We start from the raw sequence: 13811 nt of genomic DNA, 5'->3' as shown, positions 1-13811 counted from the left end.
AATGACCTCTGACCTGGTGGGTTTTGGTGTCGGCGTGTGCAACACTTACAGACAGGGACAATCCTGCTTGGGGTTCCCACCGACAGCATCGCAATAGGACCCCAGAGCCCACCAGGGTCCATGTGTCGGAACCTCACCTCGCTTCCCCTCCGCGGCGGGCCAGCGGTTTGGGGAAGCGCTCTGCGGACCCAGGGATCTCATTCCCCAGGACGGTGCATTCCCTCTCTCTTTACACAGTAGACCCGAGCTCGGCGACAGTTCGGCCGGCGCCTCCCTTTGCCCCCGAAACCTCCCAGCACCGGACGGCTGACTAGAGACCCAAGAGATGCCCGGTGGAGCCCGTGCCTGCCCAACCTCGGTGCCGCGCTGCGCGGCGGCCGAACCCGAGCCGCGCGGGGCCGCGCCGTCCCCGAGTGATGACGCGCTTCCTGCCCTCCCGGCGCTCCCGGGCCGTGCGCTCGCGCTCGCCCTCGGCTCTTGTTCCGCGCCTGGAGCCAGCGGCGGCGGCAGCGGCTGGGGCGGCTGCGGGAGCGGAGCGGTCGCTGGGCGCGCTGGGGGACGCCGGCTGCACTCCGAGGCAGGCGCTCTGCAATGAGACAGTAAATGCATCCCCCGGTAAGGCGCACGGCTCACTCGGGTTTTCCTCTTCCTCCAGCTGCATGCACGTTGCATGAATTTCTCGTGTCTTTTCCCTCCCCTTTACAGAAGGAAAATGTGGGTGGTTTTCCCCTTCCTTTTGCATCTCGTGAGTGATGCCAATGCAGAAAAAAACCTCGCAAAGCTCCCAGATTTGATGTTCTAGGGAGCTTTATGCAGGAAAATAAAAATAAAATGAAATTAATGCACCTGTCTATTGCACATGTATGTTTCACTGCACTGGACCCGAGCGCGGCGGTTTGCAAACAGCCTCACAGCCCGCTCCCGAGAGCGGATTCCTAGCCGTGGGCAGCTGGTCCCCTGCGGGGCTCCCCCTGGGTTTCCGGTAACTGGGCTTTGAAAAGCGGCCCCGCCTGCCTGGAGTGTCCCCTCGGCCCCGGTCGGGCCCCCGCGCCGGGAGAGTTGGCGCGGGCGGAGCGGCTTCGTTCCAGCACTGGTCGCCCCGACTCTAGCGCCACTTTGCAAACAAGTATCCGGCCGGGCTCCAGGCAAAGAGAGCCGGCCGGTGCGGAGATCCTTTCCCAGTCCCGGACTCTCCGACCTGCCGATTCCGCGATTCTGTTTTACTTGGCAATCTCGCCACTAGCAAACTGCCTGAAGCTGGGGGACCAAGAGCGAGGGGAGGATTGGGATTCAGTGCCGCCGCTGGCCTCGCGCTGGACCAGGGGCGCCCTCTCCTTCCTTCGCCCCAGGAGCTGAAATTTCGCCCCCGTCGGGAGTCGGGGGTCCCGGACACCGGTATTTCGGGATTCCCCAAGGGGACCGAGGAGCGACGTTCGAGGGCGCCATATTTTCAGTGGGTCTTGGCTACCGAGGGGAGTGGGCGAACAGCTGGTGGGCCGGGGGGAGAGCGCGGCGCCCCGGCAGGAGAGGCTGGAGCGGTTCTCCCCGGGAAAGTTTGTGCGCCCAGGCCGGCACGGAGGCGGCTCCACAGGGCGCGCACCGCGCCTGTCCCCGCAAGGGCGCGCGGGCTGCAGCGCGTCGCCAGGCCGGCCCGCCGGGGTTGAGGGCCGAGAGCCGCCGTCAGAGACTGCGCGCTCTGCTCGCCTCGGTCCACGGTCCCTCCGAGACGCCGCGGTCGGGCTCCGAGGCGCAAGGAACACGCCCCTCTCCTGCGGCCGCGGCCGCCGGGGCGCTCTGCTGGAGCCGCGCGCTTGACCGCTTTCCCCGACCGGGCGCCGGTGCGGACCGTCTTGCCGGCGCCAGGACCCTCCTGGGTGCCCATCAGAGCGCGGGAGCTCACTCCCAGCGTAGAGGAGGAGCCCCGGTTATCGTCCGTGGTTTGCGGTGACCCCGTGGCGGAAGACCAGCCCGAGCCTCCTCTCGCCTCTCGGGCTGCGGCCGCGACAGCAGCAGCGCCCGCGGCTGCGTGCTCGGCTCTCGCCGCGGCGCTAGCTGGCGGAGGCGAGGTCAGGGGGACATTTCCAGAAGTTGGGGTTTCAGGGGGATGCGTGGGGAAACTTGGGTTTTTGCTGCCCGTGAGGAACCCAGGTGACTTGGGAAAAGGAGATTGATTCAGAATGCCTGTTTCGTGGTGAAAACTAACCTCTTGCTATTTCTAGACGAGGAGAGAAGGGAATGAGCGGAAGTGTTGGTGTTGTACGAGACGCATTTAAAGACGCGAGAGTAGGGGGTGTTCTGGAGAACTGGACCCCCAGATATAATAAATTACAAGCAGCTCGGTGCTCTAAATACTACTGAACTTTGGCTTCTGATAGAACCCGGGGTGCTGAGTGGTGACATTCGTCAGGTTGAGCGCTATTCTCCTTTCTTCAGAGCTTGGAGTTGGCGACTTCTCGGGAGAGGGGCGGTGGGGAAATCTTTACTTTTGAGATAGATTGTGATCTCTGCTTTATGAAGGGGCAGGGGAAGGGCGAGTTGGCTGACTTACAGTTCACTGGCAGGAACGTGCCAGCCTTTTTCCTTGGCGAGAGAAATGATGCCATAGTATTGAGGTCATGTCAGCACTTTGGGGCTTCATCATTGGAAAGGCTTCAAGGGATCACTGAGAGCATGTGGGGGAGGGGGGAGGCTTTCATCTCAGAGATGTGCCCTGTGATGTCAGGATTTAGGCTGCTCTTAGGTCTGTCCGCTTCAATAAATACTTTTCCAGAATGTCAGGCATTGAATTTCCAACATTTTATCTTCCTTGTTGGCTGATTTGGGGTATCTGTGTAAAAACCGGAAGGGGCCGTGGATGTGACAAGACACATGACCTTGAGAGAGGAGGGATACCTGCAGAAATGCTAATTTTGTTTTCACTGAGCCCTAGAACTGTGGAGAACAACCTGAGCCTAAGATACATTTTTCTAGAATTAGCGTAATTAATTTAGGAGAGAATCAAATTAGTTGCTGAAAGCCTCCATCCCTTTTGTAAACTTCCCAGTCTTAGAAATGGTATCTTGAATCAGAAAGCACAGGGCTCCTCAGATTGGGGAAGTCCTTGGATTCTCTCTGCCTTTGTGCCCACTCAGGTCATCAAGGAGTACTGAAGAATTATTAGAGTTTCTGTTTTTGGCATTGATGTGCTTTTACCTCCAAAGGGAAAGTGCACTTTTAAAACTTGGCCCTGTTCATTGAGGTATTGGGAATATTCTTTATAGGCATAGGTTTATTTATATGGGTTTTGAATTCACCTACTGTTAAATCTACTTGTTTGGGGATTTTCAAACAGTATTCCCTAAAGTATTTTTAAGCAAAGTCACGTTTTAGAAAGAGGTGTGTGTGTGTTATTTGCTTTAGTCTAGTTTCTTTTATTTGGAGAAGGAAATGGCAGCCCACTCCAGTGTTCTTGCCTGGAGAATCCCAGGGACAGAGGAGCCTGGTGGGCTGCCGTCTATGGGGTCACACAGAGTCGGACACGACTGAAGTGACTTAGCAGCAGCAGCAGCAGTTTCTTTTATAGCTCAAATTATACTGATTCCCCCATTCCTCCTCCCCCTGTTACCAGCAGATCATTTGTTTCCAAGAGCAGTTACGGATGGTTATAGGTGGTGAACAATTTAAATTTTTACCAACTGCTCAGAAAAAAAAAAGTCTAAAGATGTATTTATTCATCTTAGTATTGTGCTTTATAACTATATATATGTCATATTTTTGTGCATGTGCTAAACATTACATAATAAAAATCTAAAAGAAGTGTTCTCAATAAAGCTAAAATTAAAAATTAAAAAAGTTTCATTATAAACCCTTGTATCTTCATTCCTAAATTTACTGCCTCAATATTTGTTTTTTTTATGCCTCTCTTAACAAAGGGTTACAAATTGTGCTTTGTTGCCTCTTGCCTGATTCTTATTATAACTTCTTGGCTTGATCAAAGTTCCTGCAATATTTTCCTGTTAAGATTTTATAACTTCAAGAGGTTAGAAATGCCTATTCATTTTGGAAAATTGCCTGTCAAGTAACTGTGTGGTGTGTGTGTTGTGGTGTGTGTGTGTGGCATGCCCAGACTCTTGGGACAGTGTCTAAAACTTGTGATACCTGACATTACTACTCCAGAACTTTTGAGTCATAATGTTTTCTTGGAGGTTTTGAGGTGGTGAATTAGCCAATACAGGAAGTACTAAAAAAGAGTTAAGTAATTCAAAGTTATTTTTATGGGTTAAAAAAAAAAATTAAAGACAAGAAGGAAAACTTAATAAGCAGGACCAGAATTACAGCTTAACATATACCCAAATGGTGCTGTTTTAATTACAGTACTTTCCCCCAGAACTTTTTAATCCTATTACTCTTATATTTAATAAGGAGACTAGTTAAAATATAAGCCAAAGAGAACTATTACAAATAATGGGGATAAATGCTGGGTATAACCAGATGTTTTGCCTAAAGTTAAAAGAGTTAAGGAATCTGAACTGTATCAGACTCCTCCTGTAGGCTGTCCTCAATCCCCTTCCTCAATAAGCAGGAAATTTTCAAAGGCAAAAAAATCTTGGATGGCAGTGGAGACAACAAGAAAAGAACAAAATGTTTAAGGTAGACTTCATCTGTCTTTTGACCAAGCCTGGGGCTTAGTGGCAGGTGGCACTTGGTTTTGAGAGCCTTTGTTTATGTACCACCCAGAGCTATGAATCAAGACAGCTTTTTTGCCACCCTTTCACAGTGGATTGTTAGAGTCAGTGCTAGGACAATGTTTTGTTTTTCCGTTAACCAACAATTAAATTTCATCCAAAGTGATATTGTTCTGAATATGTAGAACAGGACATGCATATTTGTATTTCCCTTTTACTCTTTTAGCTGCACTCCTAACAAAATTTTCTAAGTGTGCTATTCACTTATTCAGTAATTGCTTTTGAGGGTTATTGTGTACTTAGACATTTCCTGGCCTCACCCCACACATCCAGTTCCTAGAGCATGATCTTTTATATTTTATGCATCTTGTAGAGTCGGGGGAGGGAGGGTAATAGTGTGAGATTAAACAGTACTTGAAGGACTACACAATCAAAGATACGCAAAGGATGTGAACAGGCAATTCTCAAGATAAGGGGTACAAATGGTCATAACCATGTGAAAAGATTCTCATAACACATCATGGTCAGGGAAATGCAAATTAAAAAGCCAAGAACTGTTAGTTTTCTGTTCATCCAATTAGTGCGTGTTTTAAAGGTTGGTAACATCCTCTGTTAGGTGGGTTGGGGGCAACCCTCAGACTCTCGGTGGGAGTATGAATGGGTGCAACCTTGTGGGAAAGCAGACAGTTTCAGTGACAATTTGGAATGTGTGTATTTGTGTATGCAGTCGCATATTTGTAATCCTTTCTTACAGAAGTAGAAACAGCATGTAGGCATCTGTGTGTGAGGTTGTTTGTTGCCAGATTACTACAGTAAATAAGCTAGAAGCAGTATGAGTTTCCATCAGTAGGATGAATATATAGGGTCCATATATATATGGACCCTCTCATCCATATATAGAGAGATTATTTGTGAAGGATGTCTATGATATACTACATATAAATAAAATCAAGTTGCCAAGTATCATATGTGGTATGATACTATTTCTGATTTAAAAAAGAAGCTCCATGTGTATGACCTTGAAGAAAGATATGGAAGGACACATAAAACCTAATATTGTTTAAAATTAGCTGTGGAGCAGAGGGATGATTAATTTGCTCCCTATACACCTTGAATGGTTTACTTGCCTAAACATTCAGGCTTTTTTTATATGAAAACATTTAAAAGTATTATTTGGTTAATGAATAGGAAATTTGTCTGGAACCATTTTAGAAACAAAAACTGGGCAATATTCTGTTTTTTTTTTTTTTTCCTGATCCATTCTGCAGCAATCTCTTGTCTCTTTGGAAACTTTCAATTATCTTCTAAAATTCTGAGATTTCCCAACTTTAAGTGAAATCCTTCAGTATAAGCCTTGGCTTCCAGAAGAGCTATTTACCTTTGTCTCCCAGGAGGGTGAACCCCTTTTCCTTGACTTTCTTTGATCCCATTCAGAAGGTAGAGGGGAGGTCTTCTGGCCAACTAGAGAGTCTTCCAGGAGACAGGCAGCATGTCCTCAAACTTGGTTTTCCTGAGCCTGAGAGAGAGAGAGAGAGAGACATGAGTGTGTTAGTTGCTTAGTCATGTCAGACTCTTTGCAACCCCATGGATTGTAGCCCGCCAGGCTCCTCTGTCCGTGGAATTCTCCAGACAAGAATGCTGGAGTGAGTAGCCATTCTCTTCTCCAGGGCATCTTCCCGATCCAGGGACTGAACCCAGATCTCCTGCATTGCAGGCAGATTCTTTACCATCTGAGCCACCAGGGAAGCCCAGAGAGTTGCTGCTAAATGATTCTGCTGGCATTTGAATCCCGGTCTCCATCCACACTATCTTTAGCTTAGCTGATTGTTCTACCTGTGTACCATTTTCAATTCTGCCTCTAGATGTGTTTTTTGAAACTTGATAGTATTTGAGTTCTTGGCAGTCACTACAAAAAAAAAAATAAAACTTTCAAAAGCAGTGGAACCTCCATTCACATTTTTAAAAGTACATATCACATGACTCTGAATGCTGGTGGGACACTCAGAATCTCAACCACTTGGAAGCCAGGGCTGTGCTGCAAATTTGAAAACTGTGCTTTAGATTCAGTGGTTTCCAGATGTGAATGCCTCAGAATCCCCTGGACAGTGAAAGTGTTAGTTGCTCAGTAATGTCTGACTCTTTAAGACCCCATGGACTATAGCCCACCAGGCTTCCCCATCTGTGGGAAGGATATATCTACACAAGGATGCTGGAGTGGGTAGCCATTCCCTTCTCCAGGAGATCTTCCCAAACCAGGGATTGAACCCAGGTCTCCTGCATTGCAGGCAGGAGATGGTGATTCGTCACCATCAGAATCACCTTGCTGCTAAGTCACTTCAGTCATGTCCGACTCTGTGCAACCCCATAGACAGCAGCCCACCAGGCTCCCCCGTCCCTGGGACTCTTCAGGCAAGAACACTGGAGTGGGTTGCCATTTCCTTCTCCAATGCATGAAAGTGAAAAGTGAAAGGGAAGTCGCTCGGTCGCGTCCAACTCTTCGCGACCCCGTGGACTGCAGCCTACCAGGCTCCTCCATCCATGGGATTTTCCAGGCAAGAGTACTGGAGTGGGGTGCCATTGCCTTCTCCAGAATCACCTTGAGGACTTGTTAAAAAAGAATCACCTTGAGGACTTGTTAAAACCCACTTTGTTGAGCCACAGTTTTAGATTCTGTAAGTCTTGGGTAGGGCCTGATAATTTGCATTTTTAACAAGTTCCCAGATGACACTGATCTTCCTGGTCCTGGACCATACTCTGCAAACCACTGGTGTAGGGGAACAGCTTCTTGGGTTTTGCAGCTGTTGTGTTCTTGTCCAGCCAGTGCTCTACCCTTTCATGGATGAAAGTTACAGTGCCAATCGAGGCAAATTAACTCAGTTTTATCAGTTTCAACGAGCTGAGAAGAAGAATTATTTGAGTTACTTTACTGAACTGTTGTCTGTATCCGTTGTAGGTGTTTGGGGATGTACTGATGTTTCATCCATGGATGTGTGGTTAATCAGCAGTGAAAGTCAAAGTTCAGGTTTATTTTAAATATTCCATAGTGGATTCTCACGGGAGAGCAGAGAAGCCTATTAGTCTCTGGTTCCTGTTTTTTTGTTTTTCGTCATACACCCCTGGAGGGTGGACCTCTTCTGTAGGGTTTTCCACCCTAGCCACGTGTTGGGATCACTTGGGGATGTTGATTTACTTGGTCTGGATGGGGCCTGGACATTGGTGGGTAAGTTCTCCAGGTAATTCTGATATGTAGCTGGGGTAGAGAACATGCATCTACAGTCCTCAGGGTCACTTTGCCTCATTCTTTGAAGATGGTGTTCATCTGGACCACAGTCCCATCTCTGATCAACATTTTTGGTAACTTGGGCATCTATATAGATTGTCCACCCAACTCAGTCCTTTGACCAGCTCTCTTTTAGTTATCCTTTCTTCTGTCTACTTCAGCCATCCCTCCCACAGTTATTCTTAGACTGCTGGTTCTTAGCAGTTTTGCCACCCACAGGCTATTTGGCAATGTCTAGAGACATTTTGGAGAAGGCAGTGGCACCCCACTCCAGCACTCTTGCCTGGAAAATCCCATGGGTGGAGGAGCCTGGTAGGCTGCAGTCCATGGGGTCGAGAAGAGTTGGACACGACTGAGCAACTTCACTTTCACTTTTCACTTTCATCCATTGGAGAAGAAAATGGCAACCCACTAAAGTGTTCTTGCCTGGAGAATCCCAGGGACGGAGGAGCCTGGTGGGCTGCCTTCTATGGGGTTGCACAGAGTCAGACACGACTGAAGCGACTCAGCAGCAGCAGGAGCAGCAGAGACATTTTAGGGCTTTCCGGGTAGCTCAGTGATGAACAATCTTCCTGCCAATGCGGGAGACGCAGGAGACTTGGGTTCAATCCCTGGGTCAGGAAGATTCCCTGGAGGAGAAAATGGCAACCCACTCCAGTATTCTTGCCGGGAAAATCCCATGGACAAAGAAGCTTGGTGGGCTACAGTCCATGGGGTCTCAAAGAGTCGGACACGACTGAGCAACTCAACACACAGGCATGCAGAGACATTTTTGTCTGTCACTCCTTGAGGGGACACAAAAGTGCTGTGGGTATTCAGTGAGTAGAGGCCTGGGATGTTGTCAAACACTGTATAATGCACTCCCCCACTACCGACCCCCCTACATACATAGAGAATTTCATGGTCTCAAATGTAAGCAGTGTCATGATAGAGAAACCTTGCCCTGGTGTCCTGGGGGAGTTTTTTATTTTTTAAACCTCGATTTATAGGAGAAATACATCTTATGTGATGACCCAATGCAAATATACGTACAACTGAACCAAGTTTCACAAAACAGTGTTTACGCTTACTAGGTGTAATGTAGTCACATGCTTTTTATTTTGTCTCATTAAAAATTGCTGGCCATGACCCACTAAATTGATTTTATTACCCACTAACCTTGCAATCACAAGTGTAGACCTTATCATTACCAATAACTGTACCTCCGTCAAAATCTTGATAAGCATTCCCATCTGACCCTCACCTTTTCTCTTTCGCCTTATTTCTGTTATTACCCCAGTGCACCCAGCCTGCACCCTCCAAGGGGCTCTGACCTGGTGACCCTTGCACTTCTTCATCCTCTAACACCCTTATTATCTATTCCTACTATGCCCCACCCTCAACCCTCACCCCAAGGTACTTGCCTACAGCCCCCAACTTCTTTGACTATTTCTCCCTTCATCTTACTTTCCTAGGAAAACCCCATCCTCTGTCCACCCTGCTCCTGCCTCAGGCTGATGAACCTGGCTGGAGAAAACCAGCCATCTGCATCGTCTCACTTTTTATTTATGACCATAAGCCTCCAGACGGACTCTTGGCACTGCAGAGCCCACTATGTTTCTGTCCCCACCTCACTTGCAGCTGATGACTTGGCTTATTTCACTGAGAAAAAGGAAGCAGTTGGGAAGTCGTTTCATCATTTCCTGATGCTAAATCTGCTAGCCTACCTGCACTGTAGCCGCACAGCACCGGAGCCTGTTCCCTGTCGGCATGCAAGGCTCTCACTCGTGCATGAATCTTCTTTCCCTTCTGCAGCATCAGCTTTCTCCCACTGATGGATCATCTCCATGAGAAACACACTGTAGTCTCTCTCATCTTGAGGGGAAAAGTACCACCAACAGAACACTCTTAGCCTAATATCCCAGTTGACGGTTCTCCCAAGTCCTCTATTCTCTCTTGGAGTCAGAATCTTCCAAAAGAATTGTCGTCCATTCTGTTCCATTTCCCTCTCTCATTCTGTCTTGAACCCACCAGTTTGGCTTCTGTCCCATCCCTTCAGCGAAAGCACACTTCTCCAGGCGCCAGTGATGCCCGGTGGCCAGCGCTTAGTTGTCATTGCCTGCGGCCTCGGCAGCAGGGAGCCGGCTCTCTCTTTGGCTGTCTTCACTCGGCTTCTGCACCACGGCCCTCACCTGGTTGTCCTCCTACACTCAGGCTGTTCCAGCTCCTGCTCTGCTGCTGGATCTCCTCCCCCTGGCTTCTGAAAGTGGGGGCTGTTCTCTCACACTTCACTTGACTTCGGAGTCTGTTCCCGTATCACCTTCTTAGAGGTCTTCCTAGCTCCCCCTGGTCCCTGCTCTCAGCCTCTTCCTTGTTTTCATATCATGTGTCATTCCCTGATAACCGGCATACCTAGGAGACAGTGTAGCTTCCGTCCCAGCCCCTTGGAGGGTGAATATTAAAGTGAGTCATACAAAGTTTCTGGTTTCCTAGAGTAAATTTATACTATACTATAAAGTAATGCTCAAAATTCTCCAAGCCAGGCTTCAACAATATGTGAACTGTGAAATTCCTGATGTTCAAGCTGGTTTTAGAAAAGGCAGAGGAACCAGAGATCAAATTGCCAACATCGGCTGGATCATCGAAAAAGCAAGAGAGTTCCAGAAAAACATCTATTTCTGCTTTATTGACTATGCCAAAGCCTTTGACTGTGTGGATCACAATAAACTGTGGAAAATTCTGAAAGAGATGGGAATACCAGACCACCTGACCTGCCTCTTGAGAAATCTGTATGCAGGTCAGGAAGAAACAGTTAGAACTGGACATGGAACAACAGACTGGTTCCAAATAGGAAAAGGAGTGCGTCAAGGCTGTATATTGTCACCCTGCTTATATAACTTATAGGCAGAGTATATCATGAGAAACGCTGGACTGGAAGAAGCACAAGCTGGAATCAAGATTGCTGGGAGAAATATCAGTAACCTCAGATATGCAGATGACACCACCCTTACGGCAGAAAGTGAAGAGGAACTAAAAAGCCTCTTGATGAAAGTGAAAGTGGAGAGTGAAAAAGTTGGCTTAAAGCTCAACATTAAGAAAACAAAGATCATGGCATCCGGTCCCATCACTTCCTGGGAAATAGATGGGGAAACAGTAGAAACAGTGTCAGACTTTATTTTTTGGGCTCCAAAATCACTGCAGATGGTGACTGCAGCCATGAAATTAAAAGATGCTTACTCCTTGGAAAAAAGTTATGACCAACCTAGATAGCATATTGAAAAGCAGAGAGATTACTTTGCCGACTAAGGTCCGTCTAGTCAAGGCTAAGGTTTTTCCTGTGGTCATGTATGGATGTGAGAGTTGGACTATGAAGAAGGCTGAGCACCAAAGAATTGATGCTTTTGAACTGTGGTGTTGGAGAAGACTCTTGAGAGTCCCTTGGACTGCAAGGAGAATCAACCAGTCCGTTCTGAAGGAGATCAGCCCTGGGATTTCTTTGGAAGGACTGATGCTGAAGCTGAAACTCCAGTACTTTGGCCACCTCATGTGAAGAGTTGACTCATTGGAAAAGACTCTGATGCTGGGAGGGATTGGGGGCAGGAGGAGAAGTGCATGGCAGAGGATGAGATGGCTGGATGGCATCACTGACTCGATGGACATGAGTCTGAGTGAACTCCGGGAGTTGGTGATGGACAGGAAGGCCTAGGGTGCTGCAGTTCATGGGGTCGCAGAGTCGGACACGACTGAGCGACTGAACTGAACTGATAGTCTATTATAGTATATAGGCTATATGTAGTATATAGTATATTATAGTAATTAGGCTTCCCTGGTGGCTCAGATGGTAAAGAATCTGCCTGCAATGTGGGAGACCTGAGTTTGATACTTGGGTTGAGAAGATCCCATGAAGAAGGAAATGGCAACCCACTCCAATATTCTTGCCTGGAGAATTCTATGACAGAGGAGCTTGGGTGCAGTCCATGGGGTCGAAAAGAGGCAGACATGACTGAGCTACTGACACTTTCACTTTCATAGTCTAAAAGTGTGCAGTAGCATTGCATCAGGAGAAGACCATGGCACCCCACTCCAGTACTCTTGCCTGGAGAATCCCAGGGACGGGGGAGCCTGGTGGCCTGCCGTCTGTGGGGTCACACAGAGTCGGACACGACTGAAGTGACTTAGCAGCAGCAGCAGCATTGCATCTAAAAAACACCAATGTACATATCTTAATTAAAAATGACTTTATTGCAAAAAAGTGCTATCTGTCCTCTGAGTCTTCAGAAAGTCTTTTTTTTTTTTTTTGCTGGTGGAGGGTCTTGCCTTGATGTTGATGGCTGCTAACCTGTTTGGGAGGTGATGGCTGAAGGTTGGGGTGGTTGTGACCACATCTTAAAATAAGACAACAATAAAGTTTGCCACATTGCTTGACGCTTCCTTTCATGAATGATTTCTGTAGCAGGCAGTGCTGTTTGATAGCATTTTACCCACAGTAGAGCTTCTTTCAGAATTGGAGTCAGTTCTCTTAAACCATGCTGCTGCTTTTTGAACTGAGTTTATGTCATATTCTGAATCCTTTGTTGTCATTTCAGTAACCTTTATAGCATATTTACGAGGAGCAGATCCCATCTCAGGAAACCACTTTCTTTGCTCATGCATAAGAAGCAGTTCCTCATTCATTCAAGTTTTCTCATGAAATCAAAGCAATTCAGTCACATCTTCAGGCTCCACTTCAAATTCTAATTCTCTTGCTGTTTCTACTACATCTGCAGTTACTTCTTCCACTGAAACCTTGAACCTTCAAAGTCATCCGTGAGAGTTGGAATCAGCTTCTTCCAGATTGCTGTTAATGTTGTTATTTTGACCTCTTACCATGAATCATGAATGTTCTTAATGGTATTTAGACTGGTGAATCCTTTCCAGTAGGTTTTCAGTTTGTTTTGCCCAGATTTATCAGAGGAATCACTGTCTATGGCATTTGCAGCCTTATAAAATGCAATTCTTACAAGAATAAGACTTAATAGTTGAAATGACTCCTTAATCCATGGGGTACAGAATGGCCGTAAACATGAAAAACATTCACCTCATTGTACGTCTCCATCAGAGCTCTTGGATGACGGGGTGCATTGTCAATGAGCGGTAATATTTGAAAAGAAATTTTTTCTTTTTGTGGGCAGTAGGTCTCAACAGTGGGCTTAAAATATTGAGTAAGCTGTGTTGTAAACTGGGTGTGCTGTAATCCAGGCTTTGTTGCTTGCTACATTTACAGAGCACAGGCAGAATAGCTTGAGTCTTTTTCTTAAGGGCTCTAGGATTTTTAGAATGGTAGCTGAGTATTGGCTTCAACTCCAAGTCATCCTCTGCATTAGCCCCTAAAAAGAGAGTCAACCTGTCCTTTGCAGAGCCAGGCATTGACTTCTTCTAGCTACGAAAGTCTTAGGTGACGTCTTCTTCCATATATGACTGTTTTATCTATATTGAACAATCTGTCTGCCTTCATTAATGATTTTAGCTAGATCTTCTGGCTATCTTGCTGTAGGTTTTGCATCAGTACTTGCCACCTCACTTTGCACTTTTATGTTATGGACACAGCTTTTCCCCTTGAACCTCACTAACCAATTTCTGCTAGCTTCAAGCTTTTCTCCTACAGCTTCCTCACCTCTCTCAGCCTTCCTGGAATGGAGGAGAGTTAGAGCCTTGCTTTGAATTAAGCTTTGGCTGAAAGGAATGTTGTGGCTGGCTTGATCTTCTATCCAGACTGATAAAACTTTCTCCATGTCAGCAATAAAGCTATTTCCCTTTCATATCATTTGTCTGTTTGCTGAAGTAGTACTTTCAATTTCCCTTAAGAACTTTTCCTTCGCATTCATTCACAGCTTGGCTGTTTGGCTCAA

General features: G+C 46.9%; 1 protein-coding gene across 2 annotated transcripts in view; it reads left to right on the top strand.

The window, feature by feature from the left end:
• The first annotated feature begins 488 nt into the window (after positions 1 to 488).
• The window catches only part of TLN2 (talin 2), a 499959-nt gene continuing 486636 nt past the window's right edge, over positions 489 to 13811 (top strand). For both annotated transcript variants that reach the window (XM_052646966.1, XM_052646965.1), the window contains exon 1: positions 489 to 615. The gene's annotated coding sequence lies outside the window, so the exon portion shown is untranslated. The remainder of the gene's footprint in view (positions 616 to 13811) is intronic.

The sequence above is a fragment of the Budorcas taxicolor genome, chromosome 10 (assembly GCF_023091745.1).
Source record: "Budorcas taxicolor isolate Tak-1 chromosome 10, Takin1.1, whole genome shotgun sequence".
In the NCBI taxonomy this organism is placed as follows: Eukaryota; Metazoa; Chordata; class Mammalia; order Artiodactyla; family Bovidae; genus Budorcas; species Budorcas taxicolor.
The sequence above is the reverse complement of the archived record's forward strand: the minus strand, read 5'-3'. Positions and strand labels throughout refer to the sequence as shown.